Below are 16,683 nucleotides of genomic sequence, written 5' to 3' on the forward strand. Positions count from 1 at the left end.
TGCAACCTATGGAATATTCAGAATGTACTCACAGAAACATTCTAAGCCGCCTTTCAGAATTGATTTATTATGGTCTCTTTTTATTTATTTTACTGAATCTGAAACCCTAACCCTTCCACAACCCTCCATGGCTAAAGGGCTCAAGGAACCCTTCCCAGAGCCTGCAGCCACGCCCACCCACAGCCAGAGTTCTGGGAAGTCTCCCAGTGGACCCCTCCCTGGCTTCCTGCTCAGGCCCTATCTTAAGTTCCTGGGTGGTAACCTGTGTAGCCTGGCACTGGGTGGAGGGAAGAAAGAGAGCAGAGGGAGAAAGCAAGGCCTCCCTCAAGTCACCTCACCCTGGACCATCTGAGGAGAGCCACCAGTGTCCTTCACAGGGCCTTGCCCACATCAAAGGAAGCCATGGGTAGGCAGGCGCCTTCACACTATGCGACAGCCAATGGTAATTGTCAGTTGCCAGGGAAGAGAGTTTCAGTGAGGGACTGTCTGGCCTGTGGTCAGGTCTGTGGGACACTGTCCTGACTGTGTTGATTGATTGAATCATAGAAGAGGAGAGAGGCAAGCTGAGCGGTAGGCAGGCGAGCTCGCTCTCTCACTGCTCTTGACTGGTGATGTGGTGCGACCAGCTGCTTCAAGTTCCCACCGCTTGACTTCCCCAAAGGGATGGACCATAGCCTGGGACTGCGAGCTAAAATGAACCCCTTCTCTCAGAAATGGTCTTTTGTGAGGGCATTTCTTTTTTTTTTTTTTTTTTTTCCGGGGCTGGGGACCAACCCAGGACCTTGCGCTTCCTAGGCAAGCGCTCTACCACTGAGCCAAATCCCCAACCCCTTTGTGAGGGCATTTCATCACAGCAACAGAAATGAAGCTAGAACCAGGGGCCATCCTCCCGGGAAGGACACAACCTCATTGCTGTGCTACCTTTGGTCCATGGTGGTCAGTCCTTTCCCTATTCTTCTCACGTACTGCCTCGGCTCCACTCACATCTGTGTGTGGATGACACCCAACGCAGAACATCTTCGTAGTGGTGTGTGTGTGTGTGTGTGTGTGTGTGTGTGTGTGTGTGTGTGTGTGTGTGTGTGTGATTTATTCAGGATAATAGCCTAAGACCCATGTTTTCACCTGCTGACAGGACATAAGCCCAGGAATTTCCCGTCCCTCTTCCTACAGCTCTCTGGGTGCTGTCCACTCCTCTACTGTACCCTCTGCTATTGCCTATAGGAAGACTCTGAATGTCTTATCTAGACTGTGGAGGCAGTCCCCAGCAGCCCCCAGCCTTCCTCATAGCCCCACAGCCCCCAGTATCCCTCAGTGGCCCCCAGCATCCTTCAGTGGCACCCAGAACCCCAGCAACCCCCAGCAGCCTGGCTCCAGTTTCCTCCAATATAACCTCCCTAGTGAGTTACTCTGTAGCACCCCCTGTTAAAAACCCTCAGTGGCTCTCCCTTTCTCTTCCACAGAAGTCAACGCACTGGTCAGAGGTGGACTGGGTAATGTACACCTACAATCCCAGAAACGGAGACGGAGGCAGAAAGATCAGGAGCTCAGAATCATCCTCAGGTACATAGTGAGTCTGAAGCTACCTGGCTACCTGGCTACCTGAGACTTTAAAACGCTATTTGTCCCCAACTCCCACTCCTACACAGTCCAGTCATGTCACAACGCTGTCCCCCATCCCAAGCCACCACCAACCAATGCATGGCAGTTCGCCTGGCCAGCCCTGACCTCTCTACAGCATGTCTTTGCCAGGCAATGCCCTTCATGAACCTCCCTCCTAATTTCTCTCCTCTTGGGGCTTCCATGTCTTTCTGTTGGGGTTCGAGTGTGCAGTGTTCTCTGCCAGGTCATGAATTAAATGCTTGGCTCTGAGCTAGCAGTGCTGGTCTGTGAAGGTTCTGAGAACTTCAAGGGGAACCTAGTTGGAAGGAGCCTGGGTCCCGCCTTTGAAGGTTATCCCTCATGTTTCATACTGTATAGTTTCCCCTGCTTCCTGCCAACCGTGAGGAAAGCGGTTGGTCTCACGTCCCCACTGCCAGGACATTCCATCCACATCTGTAGAGCCAGGCAACCAGGGTTAGAGCTCTCTGAAACCACAAGCAAAGACTCCCCCCTCTCTTACGTTGTTTCTGCCAACTGATTGGTCAGAGCAGGTAACTAAAGGCTGGCACCACCCTGCCAGCCCCAGGGGTTGCCAAGGGATAGAAGATTGGTTGGTAAACTGAAAGGGTTTGGGGAGCTGTGACAACCAGAGGGGCAAAAGGCCTTGGAGAGTCTTGTGAGGAAGCTCAGGAGACCACCGTACGGAAGGACCAGAGAAACTATACAGTTTGAGCAGGAAAATATGGGTTGGGGGTGGGAGGAGATCATCAATCGAGTAGCCAGAATCTATTCATTCAGGAAGTCTGAGTCTGCAATGTGAACCCCGGGGAGGCACAGAGTGACGAGAGTACAAGAGAATTGGGCTTTGGCTCCTTCCTCTCAGCTCAAGGAGATGAGTCATCCAGAGGTGCTGGCCCAGATCTCACCCTCCTCTGCTTGAGACTAAATTCAATGGTCCAGAGGATGTACCCAGAGGATGGAGGCCACAGTACAGTGAGTGAGTCACAGACCTGAGTCACAGCCCACTCAGCCCCTTTCAGGGCTCTGACGAAGGCTGTGCCAGCACAGCGGCATTCTAGCCTTACGCGCGCGCACACACACACACACACACACACACACTCCTCCTCCTCCTCCAGACTGATGACCTCATAGCATGCTTCTCGTGACTGTCAGCCCCAGGTTCAGGGAACGCTCCTGCACTTACCACACAGTGAGCCTCCCTCACCCTCAGCCTCGGTTACTCACCCACGCATCCGTTCATTCCTCGTGCAGGTACTGAGCTAACATCCCAGTCCTGGCCTTTAAGGAGCTCTCCGGGCAGCAGAGGAGCAGTTCCCATCCTGGTTTTACCACTTCCGAGGCCTGGGTAAGGAGCCACAAGAGAGCCTTACACGAATCGGTGCTCCATCTCATACAGCATTCGACAAGACATGCGGGCTGAGACATGGGCCCCCTAACGTAGGGATGGGGAGAGGGCATCTGACTCCAGGACTCACAAGCCTGCATGGTTCTCCTTCCTGGCAGGAACACCAAGCCAAAAGGTTGTTACCTATACAGACCCAAACATTCAGTTTTCTTTGAATGCCACATGGGGTTGGTTATATGGTAAGATCTGGACCAAATTTTAATTCGTTGTCCCATCCCAAAGAAACTCGGGGTGAGCCTCACTCAGTACCTGTGGCTCCTCCCAGCACTTCTCACCCTGCCCTCTACCCTAACCCTCTTCAGCACAGGGGCCCCAGTCCCCCAGACCCCACTTCTGCCACTGTGACCACATGCTCTATTGTGGTCTTGACCACAAGGACCTCCTGGTCCTTGGCTCCTCTCTTGGGTCCCTTGCCCTCTCTCCCCTTCCCTCTTTTCCCATCTTGCTCTCCCCTGACTCTCTTCCTGTGGCCGGGTTCGGTCGGCTGGTCACGCTTTGCCCACGGCTCTCTCTCTCCCTCGTCTGGACTTTGCCCAGATGCCTCTGGCTGAACTGGCCTTCACGTCTACAATAAAGCCCTTCTTCTCAACCTTGCCTGGAGCAGTCATGTCCTCATTTAACAATAAAAAATAAATTGACAGAGGAGAAAGGAAGTACAGTAGTTTGATAACTTCCATCTACTTACAGTTTTAGGTATAAATTAACGTCACAGGCAGACACAGAGCCTAAAACAGTGGGCACAGAAGATGTTCTAGTCTTCCTTGGCCATTTTCAGTGTGACTACTGAGTTGGGGCTGGCTTTTGTTTTTAAAGATCTATTTATTATATATAAGTACATTGTAGCTGTCATTTTATGTGAGCACACTGTAGCTGTCTCCAGACACACCAGAAGAGGGCATCAGATCCCATTACAGATGGTTGTGAGCCACCATGTGGTTGCTGGGATTTGAACTTAGGACCTCTGGAAGAGCAGTCAGTGCTCTAACCACCCAGTCATCTCTCCAGCCCATTGGGGCTGTTTTTAAAAGAGGTGTTGTCTCATGGTGCCACCCAGGTCAGCCCCAAAGTCCCCTCAGCCTCTGGAGCAGTTGGGTTATAAGTGTTCCACTGTATGGTGCTTGAACTGTGTCAGGCGACAGCAGAGTCACCTGACTATCAGAAAATATACAGTCAGAACTCATGACCTTTAGGTAGCTAGGTCTTATCTAAACACTTCATTTTAGAAGTGGGACCTGGGGCCTAAAGAGCTGTCTCGGCAGTTAAAATCATGGGCTGGCTTTCTAGAGGACCAGGGATCAGTTCTGAGCACCCACATGAGAACTACGGTACAAGGGAATCTGATGCCCCCTTCTGGCTTCCGTAGGCACTACAACATGTGGTACACAGACATAGTTTAGGCAAACACCCACGCACACAAAATAAAGACAAATACAGCCGTGGTTGGTACAGGCCTTAAATCTCAGCCCTTAGGAGGCAGAGGCAGTTGGATCTCTATAAAAGTTCCTCTGGGATCTATAGCAAGTCCTAGGATAGCCAGAGACACACAGTGAAACCTCATCTCAAAATAAATAAATAAAATCTCAAGAAAAAGTTAGAAGCAGAAATTCAGGCCTAATTTGATGGGCATGCCTGCAGTCCCTTAACTTGGGAAGCAGAGACAGAGGAGCACTGCAAATTTGAGGATAGCCAGGTCTACATGATGAGGCCTGTTGTCCCTCTCAAAAAAAAAAAGTTGTTTAATGAATTGATAATTTCTGTCTATTTTCCATCCTATTTATTCCAGAAATAAAGCACATTACGGAAGTAATAAGAACAATGAATTAATCTCAACATACCAGCACAATCACTAATGGCATTCGTAGTTATGTTTTATAACTTCTATCTACACAACAGCAATCATGTAATATGAATAACTTTAGGTACTTTTTCCATTTGTTTTCATGTTCCAGCCATTTCTATCTTTGCTATTTTTTTTTTTTTGATTCTTTTTTTCGGAGCTGGGGACCGAACCCGGGGCCTTGCGCTTCCTAGGTAAGCGCTCTACCACTGAGCTAAATCCCCAGCCCCCTTTGCTATTTTTAATGGCTGTATACTATTCCAGCAAGAAGAGAGTCTTAATTTTTTTCATGACTTACTTGACCATTTAAATCATGCCCCAGTCCTAGATACTGAGGCGCTACTTGTTGCCTTTTCAATTGTTTCTGCCTTCGGGATAGACTCATAGGTGGAGCTGATAACGTTTTGAAGTCAGGCCATATGTGTTAACAAATTGTGTGATGATGGAATGACTCAGCCTCTCAATGTACAAGCTATTCTCACTGGATCGTTTTCTTTTCATTGTCCAGAGAGGCTTAAAGAAAACAGCTTCAATTTCAATGTGTGACCACAATGTTTATGGCTACACCTTCTGACCCATGTGCTCTACCACAGACTCATAATGACAACCAGGAGTATGTCCTGATGTCTGTCAAGACATAACCGGGGATTATGACGGGAACATTAGGAACCTTAAACAAAACGTGTTTGAGGTCCGTGGAGAGGGTTATGGAAGGGATTCCTTTAAGTCATTTTTAGCAATTTAAAGTTACTAAGCATTACTTTACTGAGAAAAATGGCCAGATCTCTTTAATCTGGAGGAAAGAAATTGCAAACAGTAACACCCCAGTTTCATTTGCAAGGGGTGATCTGGGTGTGTGCTTCAGAATCCTACAGAAGCCTTACCTGACCATGAGTTTTCTGTCAAACTGTGAAGTCACTAACATCTTGAGTTGCTGCAGCACTCACATGAGATAATTTCTATAAAATATGAAGCCTAACACATTTAGGACGCATACGCACATTCAGTAGATTTCCAAACTGTTTTTCACCCTGACATTTCGTTAGACTGTAGAGACTCCTACTCCCTACCCACGATCTCCAGTTCTCCGACCCCAGCAGCACACGGCTTTCAGGGAAGAAAGCTTGTGTGACGCCCTACCAGCCACCCGTGGCTCACCTGACAAACCATAAGACAAAGCATTCAGGAACCGGCACTGCGCATGTGTGTGGGCAGTGCGCTCCAGGGTAAATGGTTGCCACCCTTCCGCAGAGAGTGCTGAGGGCACACAGCATCTGACACTGGCAACCCTCGAGCCCTTGATTTCACTGGAACAACTACTGGTGGGGAGGGGGTGGGCACTCATATAAGTAACAAGAACATGGCCTTGCTGTCCTCGTGCCCGTTGCTGCGGTCATCTGTTTGTTTGATTGGACTGAGGTGGTGGTGGTTTCTTCCCCCCTCCTCATCTTCCTCCTCTTTGATTATATACATACATATATATATATATATATATATATATATATATATATATCAGGGTGACCTTGAATTTGTGGCTATCCTCCTGTTTCTGCCTCCAGGATACAGAGTACTGGGATTACAAGCATGTACCATTATGCTTAGCTAGAAATTTTTGTTCACTTGTTTTTGGAGACTGGGTCTCTTTACATAGCCCTGGATGTCCTGGAACTCACCATGGAGATGGGGCTCCAATTCAGAGATCCACCCATTTCTGCCTCTCCTGTCCTGGGATTAAAGGTGTATGTCATCACACTTCGCCTTGGGAATTAATTTTCTTTCTTTCTTTCTTCCTTTCTTTCTTTCTTTCTCTCCTTCTTTCAAATGTATGTGAGTACACTGTCGCTGTCTTCAGACACACCAGAAGAGGGCATCAGATCCCACTACAGGTGGTTTGAGCCACCATGTGGTTGCTGGGAATTGAACTCAGGACCTCTGGAAGAGCAGTCAGTGCTCTTAATCACTGAGCCATCTCTCCAGCCCCACCTTGGGAATTTTTAACAATTGAGATTTCCCAACATATATAATGGGATGCCTCGTGCTTACATTCAGAAAAAAAAAATAAATTAATAAAAAAAAACTAATTACTTTTCACGAAGAAAACTGGGTAGCAAAATACCAAGTCAATGAACTTGGTGCAAGTTCAAGGTCAGTAGAGGGACTGTACTTCCTGTGTCTCAGTCCTGGCCCTTCTACTCCTCCAAGCATGCAGCATGCCCGTTAGTCTGTCTTTTCTTTCTTCCTCTCAAACCCTCCTGAGGCAGGGGGCCAGAGGAAGGAATCCTGACTCTGCCTTCTTCTTTAGACTCCAGGGCTTCCTACTCTCTAAAGAGGTGGGGAGGGTGCTGAATGCGGGGTGAAGGGGAGATCAATGAAGTCAGGCTGCAGCCAGGCACAGGAGGCTGACCCTCAGTTAGCTGCTGCTAAACTGAGCTCCCACCAGTTACCTAGGAAGGCATCCAAAAGCAGGGGGGAGCGCCCCCAAGAGAAAATGAAGGGCTTGGTGTGGGGAGGGAGGAGAGAGTATTAGGGAAGAAGGAGCACTAGAGAGTGTGGGGAAGAAGCCAGAAATCACTGTGTGGGGAGGAGGTTGAGGGATTCGCCAAAAAAGAGGAAGGTGGCGGTGGCGGTGGTGGTGGTGGTGGTGGCGAGACTGGAGAGGGAAGGAGAAAGCTGGAAAATTGTGATGGAGGGGAGAGGTGGCGCTCCCGATCCTCCGCTTTACCATTCCTCCCTTGCCGGAACAGCCAGCCAGGGCCTTTGTGGCCTCTCGGACTGGGTTGCAATCTCATGCCAACCCGCTTGATGGTTGTCAGGAGGCCTCTGGGGAGGACTCTGCAGGAGCCTCAAATGCCACCTACTCCCGGCCTCTCTCCCAGTTGATGCTTCTATTTTGGGCACCACATTATTTCCTGCTGTGATTTTTTTTTCAGGCTTCTAATTCGGGCTCTGAGGTAAGCCGTGACATCCGCTCGTGCCCGCAGGCCCCTCCCGCACACTGCTTGTCCTCCCGGGGCGCGGGCACCCCTCAGGCCCAGCAGCAGCCCAGCCACTGCGGGGAGTCTTGGCAGGGCCTGCCTAAGAATAGGCTTTCGGATTTCCCCTCCCCCTGGTAGGGCAGAAGGAGGCTAGCTAGCAAGATTTCTAGGCAAGGATTTGAGGGGGTGAGGGATCGAAATTGACAGGGACCTGGTATAAATTGTGCCTTTGTGCCCAGGGATGGGCGTATGTGAATGCTTCCGTGTCTGTAGCTTCGGTGTCTCTAGTCTTTAACTGTTTGGACCAAGACCCTTTAGAGACGCTGATGAAGGCTACACACCATCCCAGAAACTTGTCTACTCACAGCTAGTCTCCTTGTTCTTTTAGGTTTATGTACTTCCCGGAGCTGGAGAGCCCCGTTAAAGTCCTGGACAGGTAAAGTCAGGCTCCCAGAGGCTGAACCACCAACCAAAGAGCATACGTGGGATGGACCTAGGCCTCCTTCCACCATCTGAGTCTCAGGGGTAGGACTCTGGTAGTCAGGCTTGGCAGCCTACCTAATTTTTGATTTTAAACTAAAGTTAACCCCTATGGTCTGAATACAGGTGTTCCCCTGACAAAACAAAGGAACAATGTCAAAGGCTACAATTCTTCTTCTCCTTCCCTTCCTCTTCCTCCTTCTCTTCCTCCTCCTCCTTCTCTTTCTTCTTATGGTTTGGTTTTTTGAGTGAGGGTTTCTCTGTGTAGCCCTGGCAGTCCAGGGACTCACTCTGTAGACCAGGATGGCTTCAAACTTAGAAATCCTCTTGTCTCTGCCTCCCAAGTACTGGGATTAAAGGCGTGTGCCCTCCGTCCCTACAACCACGGGGCTTGGCTAACTTCTCGCCACACTACTTACTAGGAGACCCTGGGAGATGACTAAGTCTCACAGGAACCTCTTTCAAGAACAGGATTAGGAAAATGGCTTGAGAGAGCTTGTTTACTTTGTAAGGATCTGCTGGTGCCTTGGGATATTGGACTTCCCAGTCTCTAGAACTCTACAGAAAAAAAATATCTATCGTTTAAAAATTACTCAAACTAGGGCTGGAGAGATGGTTCAGTGGTTAAGAGCACCGACTGCTCTTCCAGAGGTCATGAGTTCAATTCCCAGCAACCACATGGTGGCTCCCAACCATCTATAAAGAGATCCGGTGCCCTCTTCTGGTGTGTCTGAAGACAGCTGCAGTGTACTTATATATAATAAATGAATAAATCTTTTAAAAAAATTACTCAAACTAAAGTATTTTTTATTAGCCATCAAAATGGCCGAAACAGGTAAACTGAGCCCAAATTAAGGAAGTGGTGTAAAATAAGCTACTTCTAGAGCACTGAATGAGGGCCAGGAGCCCATCTCCAGAAGTTGCGTGGCTAATAATGAGAGTCAGCCCTTGAAGTAGCTCTGCTCTTGACTTGGATCCTCCATTTCCCACAGCTGTCCTCCTGCCTCTACACAGGCACCGATCTGCCCGGATCTCCTTGGGAACTCTCTAGGGCTCCCATCTCTCTGTGACCCTAAACCCTCCCTTCACATTGTGATGGGCACTCTTGACTTCTTATCTCCTCTGACTTTCAATCTGTCTCACTTTAATCTCCCTCATTACATTAAAAAACTATTCAAGAAATGTCCCTCAGCAAAAAGCAAGTCATGAAATGACTAAGGGGGTAAGGCAGACCAGGTTAGGGGTGAAGTGACATTTAGACCCCAGGTTCATAGTCTAAAGGGTACCTGTTACTTAGTTCCTCTTCAAGCCCAGTGTTAACCAATCCCCCAGGGTTGTTTGCTTGTGCTTTGGTTTGGTTTGGATTTGGGTTTTTTTTGAAACAGGGTTTCTCTGTGCTACAGTCCTGGCTGTCCCAGAACTTGCTATGTAGACCAGACTGGCCTCAAACTCACAGAGGTTCACCTGCCTCTGCCTCTTGAGTGCTGGGATTAAAGACGTGCACCACCATGTCCAGCAAATTTAGTTTTTAACAAGTCTTCTACAGGTCAAACAAAACATGGCTGCAGGCTACACTTAGCTCACAGGTCACGCTGTGGTTACTCTCTGCGTAGCTGAGATTTATGGCTATGCCAGGATGCAGGCTTGAATAAACTTTGTCCTCTCACCTGATGAATCCTGTCAAATGCTCTGGAAAGCCTTTTCTTTCCTTTTGGTAGCTCTGTGGGTCTTTGCTTACCCTAATAAGGGAATCCTGTTTGGTTGAACTGCTGGTTAGTGAGAACCGCCATGCACACAGTGAGCACGGATTACCACTTTTCAAGGAGCCAGAACACAATACATTTGGTTATTGGAATTCTCCAGGGTTAACTGGAAAATCCCCTCAATCAAGGTTATTGTTGAAAGACATTCTAAAATCCCGGCGTTGCTTCCTGCCTTTCTAAGCACAGGGGTGCAGCCATACCCAGCTAGAGGAATAGATGAGTCAATGTCTGGAGACGGCTCTGCCACCAGCCTTGCCCAAGAACTGGCTGGAGTTCCTCACAGTCAATGGCTGCTAAGAGCACAGTGGTGCCCGCCTAGGGGCGGAAAGGGGGTTTGCCAGCCTCTCTGGCCTGCATCTAGACTCTTCCATTTTCTAGCTACGTGGCTTTAGGCAAATGCTGCAACCTTTCTGAATCTTAGTTTTCTTGTGTCTAAACTGGAGGCGACAGCATGGTCCCACTGGGTTGTCATCGGAGACGTGAGGAAGTGGATGCTAAGTGGTGAGGGGCGTCTGGGATGACTGAGTGCTGGGAAAATGGAGTCGCTATTCCATTAGGAACAAAAGCATTTTTATCGTGTGAAGCCATGGAATTCTCTAGCTTTTCCTTAGCGAAGTTAGAAAGCCAACACCAGTCACCTCCAACCTCAGTAGACAACTGAGACATCAACTGTTGCAGAATTGAATTCTCCTTTCCACCCTAAGCTATCACCATGAAACAGATGCCAGCCTTAAAATCAGAATCATAACTTCACTTTGGGACAGATACAAATCGTTGATTCCATCAAGAGTCATCAGCGGGACCAGCAAGATGGCTGAGGAGAGAAACACATTTGTTACCAAGAATAAACTACGTGAGTCTGTGCCCTGGGCCCCACATAGTGGGAGGAGAGAACGGACTCTCAGCATATTATCCTCTGACTTAGACACACGCCCTGTGGCCCAAGTATGACAACCACCTCACAAAATAATTAAATAGATAAAATGCAAAAAAAAAAATCATTAAAGAATCATCAACACCTACAAAAGTTTGGTTCGGATGGGATATTCACAAAGTTAAAGTACATCCACCCATTTACTTTTTTAAAATGTATTTCTTTTTGTTTTTTTGTTTTAAGATTTATTCATTTATTATATATAAGTACACTGTAGCTGTCTTCAGATACACCAGAAGAGGGCATCGGATCTCTTTACAGATGGTTGTGAGCCACCGTGTGGTTGCTGGGAATTGAACTCAGGACCTCTGGAAGAGCAGTTGGGTGCTCTTAACCACTGAGCCATCTCTCCAGCCCTTAAAATGTATTTTTGTTTATGTGAGTTTGTGAATGTGTGTGCAGGTGTCCGAGGAGGTCAGAAAAGCAGGTCGGATCTCCTGGAGTTAGAGTTACAGGCCTGCTGTGCATGCTGGGAATTGAATGCTGCTCTTCTTGCAAGACAAGAAGTGATGTTGACTGCTGAGCATGTCGCCAGCCCCTCATTTCCAACCAACCGCAAGGGGACAAGATAGAAAGAACCCTCATAGCAGAGAAGAGTACGGACACTCCCTCAGCCAGGGGATGGAGATGTTTGTGTCAGTCCCAGGGGCGTCCCTGCTCCTAATCACAAGCCCTCATCAACCTAACCCAGCTGAGGCGGTCTGCCCACGGCTGGCCTGCACTCTGGAGGAGGGGTCACTGTCTGACAAACCAAGATGTCCCAGGAAGCATCTTAGGCTGACAACCAAAGAGCTCTGAGACTGAATGGGCCATGTGGTCTGGATATGTGGTGTTGGACCCTAGACTAAGAAGAGGGTTTTTAACTCACATTATTGGGAGGGATGAATAAACTCTAATATATGGGTTATTAAACAATATACTATATCTACATTAATTTAAGTTCCCTAGATAATGTAAAATAATATCCGTGTTCTTGAGAAATTCACTCCAAAGTATTCAAAGGCAGAGTCTTCCTTTTTTTTTTTTTTTTTTTTTTGTTCTTTTTTTTTTGAGCTGGGGACCCAACTTGAGGGCCTTGCGCCCAAGGTAAGCGCTCTACCACTGAGCTAAATCCCAGCCCCAAGGCAGAGTCTTCTAATGCCTGTAAATTATTCTCAAAGGGGTGTAAGACAAGTACAACTGTGCATACACAAACATAGGAGGGGAAACAAATGCTAATGTAGCAAGTGCTAATGTTTGGTAAGTTAACCTGAGTGGTGTGTACATGGGCATCTTTGTATTAGTCTCAACGCTTTTAAGTAAATTAAAATTATTTAAGATAAAGACATAAAGCAAAGGGCTAGAGAGACAGCTCAGTGGTTAAGAGCACTGACTGCTCTTCCAGAGGTCCTGAGTTCAAATCCCAGACACCACATGATGGCTCACAACCATCTGTAATGAGATCCAATGCCCTCTTCTGGTGTGTCTGAAGACAGCTACAGCGTTCTCATATACATAAAATAAATAAGTCTTTAAAAAATAATAAAACTAAGCCTGGGGCTGGGTATGTAGCTCAATGGAGAAGTATATGCCTAGCAGAAAAAATACAAGTCAGCCGGTCGTGGTGGAGGACACCTGTAATCCCAGCCCTTGGGAAGAGGAAGCAGGAAGATCAGACGTTCATACTCACCCTCTTGCTCAAGGTCAGCCTGGGCCACACGGAACAAGAGACCGTGTTTCAAAAGACAGAAACAAAACAATGAGGCAGATCGGGGCTGCCATTTACAGAGCAGTCTCATCCGGCTGCATATAGTGAAGTAGAACCCTCCTCACGTGGAGACAGATTGGAACCCAAATCCCCAAGGTTTCTGCTTGTCATTCAAATAGACACACTAGCAGGATGCCTCTCAGGGAATAAATAAGTAGCCTAGGTCAAAGCCTGTCAGAGAATTATTCATGTACATGTAAGTATATGCCGGTAAGAGTCCAGCAGAGGGAAGGAAGGACGAAGGATGAGACAGCAGTCGAGTAGAACAGCCTGAACAGACGCTGTAGGGTGGGCAAGCAGTGTGTGTGTGTGTGTGTGTGTGTGTGTGTGTGTGTGTGTGTGTGTGTGTGTGTGTGTGTACAAGGAACTGCAAACTCTCCCAGCCTTTAGGACCTGGAGGGAAGGTTTAGCGCAGCACCCAGTGTGGACTGGACATCTGCAGAATGTGTGAGCAAGTGAATGGCTGGGCTCTGGTCCCAGGATCTATCTGGAGAGAACCCCCTCATTCCCAGCCCTTAAACCTCACAGTGCTATAGAGAGAAAGCACTGCCCTTCTCCCCTCAGAGCAGAGGCAGAAGAGACAGTCCCCCAGACCCCCATTTCCCCCACCTGCAACCTAAATGCTGTTTAAATGTCTCTCCTGTTAGGAAGAGACAGGGCCCAGATTCTGGGCAGCCTTGCTGAGCCCCTGGGGTCCAATAGGGCCTCGTTTTGTGCTTTCCCCAACCCCACAGCCTGCCTTGTTTATTTGTTCAGCAGGTTTATTTCAGCCATGGCACAGCCTGTTCCGACTCTGGAACATTTACGAGATGAGCCAATTTTTAAAAATCATACAAAATAAATGATTTCTCTTGGAGCTAAAGGGTGGGGCTGCCAGGGTGGGAGACAGGTTCCTGGCCAGCTCTGGGCAGAGTTTTTGGCTTATCCTTAGATGTATTCTTTCCCGCGCTTGCCCATGGGAGCCAAAGGGGCTGCGGTGGGATTTCCTGCCTCTATTTCTCCAGACTATGATGTGGAAAGATCGGGACATTCAACCGTAAGATTTCCGGTTCTCATCTCCGCCCTCGTTAGTTCTACTCCAAAGCCTGGCTCTAAACCACAGCATTCAAGCCACAGCCCCATCTAATCGATCAGCCGTGGGATGGAGATGTCAGAGCTAGACCTGGGCCATCCCACCCCCTCTGCAGCAGATTTCTTTCCTTCTCTGCTTGAGGATTCTGGCTTTCTCCTTCAGAGTCCAGCTGTCATCTTGTCACCTCCAAATCCTACTATCTTCCTTGTAGCTGGCCAGCTATTAAAAATATTTTTTCAAAGCCCAACCAGGATTAACAGGACAGCTAAAACTGTTCAATTTTTTTTTTTTTTTTTTTTTTTTCGAGCTGGGGACCAACCCAGGGGCCTTAAGCTTCCTAGGCAAGCGCTCTACCACTGAGCCAAATCCCCAACCCCATAAATTTCTTTTTTTTTTTTTTTGTTCTTTTTTTCGGAGCTGGGGACCGAACCCAGGGCCTTGCACTTCCTAGGCAAGGGCTCTACCACTGAGCTAAATCCCCAACCCTAAATTTCTTTTTTTATGACTGGATATTAACTCAGCATACTGATGTTAGGCATCTGCCAATCCCGGCCAGTAATCCTGTTATTGATCTGAAACCTTTATTTGTGGCTCTGTGGATATTTTATCAACAACAGACTAAAAATTAAAGATTAATACGTTCAATTTGGGTACCAAAAGAATACTTTATTCAAACCTTACTTTAAGCAGGTGTAACTGAACCCTAGCGCTCAGGACTGAGGGAGGAAAACTCAAGAGTCGAAGGCTAGCCTGGGCTACATAGCAAGATTGTCTTAAAAAAAAAAAAAAACTCTAAAATAGCCATGCATCTCAACCAGCTGAAAAAAATCATTCAGTACTTGAGAGGATGGAGGAGTCCTTGTGGTGAAAGGAAACAGAGAGGTCCCACCTGGCCTTTTGACAGTGCCTGACTTGTTTCCCTCAAAGGCCAGGTACACAGTAGGCAACCTCAAGGATAGATAGGCTCTGACTCCTGGGATCACTGAGGCCTCTGTCAATCGGGGCCAGTAATCCCGTAAGAATCAAGGTAGGAGGCCCTGGGTGCCTAAGGGAACTTGGGGCCAGGGCAGTGTGTGTTCTGGACTCCAATGCCCACACCAGCACTCTCTCGGGCAGCTCGGGGCAGCTCCCCCAGAAGCAAAGCCGGGACAACTGTGGGAGGTACTATTCTCTTCTTCCAAGATTAGCTCAGACTTCAAACACGGACCCTGGACCTGTCTCTGTGCCAATGAAAACAGTTTGTCAGGAGCCTCCTTAGGTATCTGGAGGACAGCTCCTTCGGCTCCTCCCTTCCTCATATGAGGTCATTGAATCAGGATGACAGAGCAAACAGTGACATGTGCTAGGACTTGTTCCCAGAATGATCCCGGGGATCCTCCGGCCCTCCTCCCCTCCCCACTTCAGACATGTGGGCGGCAAACTGAACTGTACTTAGTAATTGGGTTCCTCGGAATGGCAAAGAGAAGGGAGGTCCTGGATAGACGGACACTAGCACGGTGCGTTCACTTGAAGCCTCAACACGCTTTCACACCCTTCTAATCTGACTTCGGGTGGGAAGGAATTCGGTACCCACTCCACAGAGGAGGAGCGTAAGGTGAACAGTTCAGTGTTACGCTGCTCAGGCAGACTCCGGCTTATAATTATTTTGTCAGTAGTTTTACATAGTCCTGGGCCTTACCACAGTTGGTTAAAACTTGACTTTGGGAACCTTAAACTTCCCCCTGTCTGCCTCACTGCACATCAGTGACTGAGTGGTTATTTAATGTTGTCCTTTCCTTTTTCAAGACATGGTCTCGCATACACTAGGCTGGCCACAAACTCCCCATTAACCAAGAATACTCCTACGTCTACGTCCTGGGTACTGAGACTGGGTGTGTTCTGCTACGATCCCGGGGCTTTGTGTGCACCTAGCTGGCATGAGCGGGTTACAGTTTCCAGCCCTCTGGGAGCACAGAATGGGAGCAGCTCAGCATGTAAGAGGGCTTGAATCCCCAGGTGGATACAGCTGCATGTACCTGTGTTCCCAGCATGGGGGTGGGGGCTGGAGCTGGGGGGACAGGAACAATCTAGAGAGCTCAGTGGTTAGAGCCAGTTTACCCAAAACAGGGTTTCTGGTTTAGCGAGGCAAACGAGGTGTGCCTTTGAACAAGGCACTTGTTTTCAGTCTGTTTCCTTCAACAGCAAATGACAACCATCCCCTTTCTGCCGTTCAAGAATGACATATGACAGATCTGGGGAAAGAGGGGTGTGAGATGCCTCTGTAAACCGTAAAGTTGTAAGAGCGAGCACTATACAGTGACCGAATTCCCCCACAGAGTGTTCTCACTGTAAGTGGAGAGTGACTCTCAAGGAGAGACCAAAGGCAGAAACAAGGGGTTGGAAAGAGACTTGGGAGCAGCCTTCGGTTGGAGAGGGATTTGGGGCGCGGCTTCTGGACCCTGGCAATGTCTCCTGGCTCGAGAGCTGCGTCCGGGTGTTGGGCTGGGAGACACACCGCTGAGCTGAAGCAACTGCTGCCCTTGACTCCCTCAGAAGACTGTTTTCTCTTTGATCCTTTTCTTCTGACTTGGAGCCATTTCTTTCAGACTTTGCAAGTTAGATGAATAGTCGTGGGTCTCTACTGCCCTCGTGTGGTCACCCCCAGCATTGCTGCATGGGCTTCTGAAGGGATTTGAGGGACATAAGCCAACCCGACCTAGGAAAGCAAAGCCAACTTTCCAAATCAGCACTTTCCAGGGCCAGCGGAAGACTTAACCCCCAAATTAAAGTCAGCATCTTGAAGCCGGCGCTCCTAGTGGGAGGGGGAGAAGCTACTGAAGTGGGGGATGCTGACAACAGAGAGGCCACACG

Source organism: Rattus rattus, chromosome 7, assembly GCF_011064425.1.
Source record: "Rattus rattus isolate New Zealand chromosome 7, Rrattus_CSIRO_v1, whole genome shotgun sequence".
In the NCBI taxonomy this organism is placed as follows: Eukaryota; Metazoa; Chordata; class Mammalia; order Rodentia; family Muridae; genus Rattus; species Rattus rattus.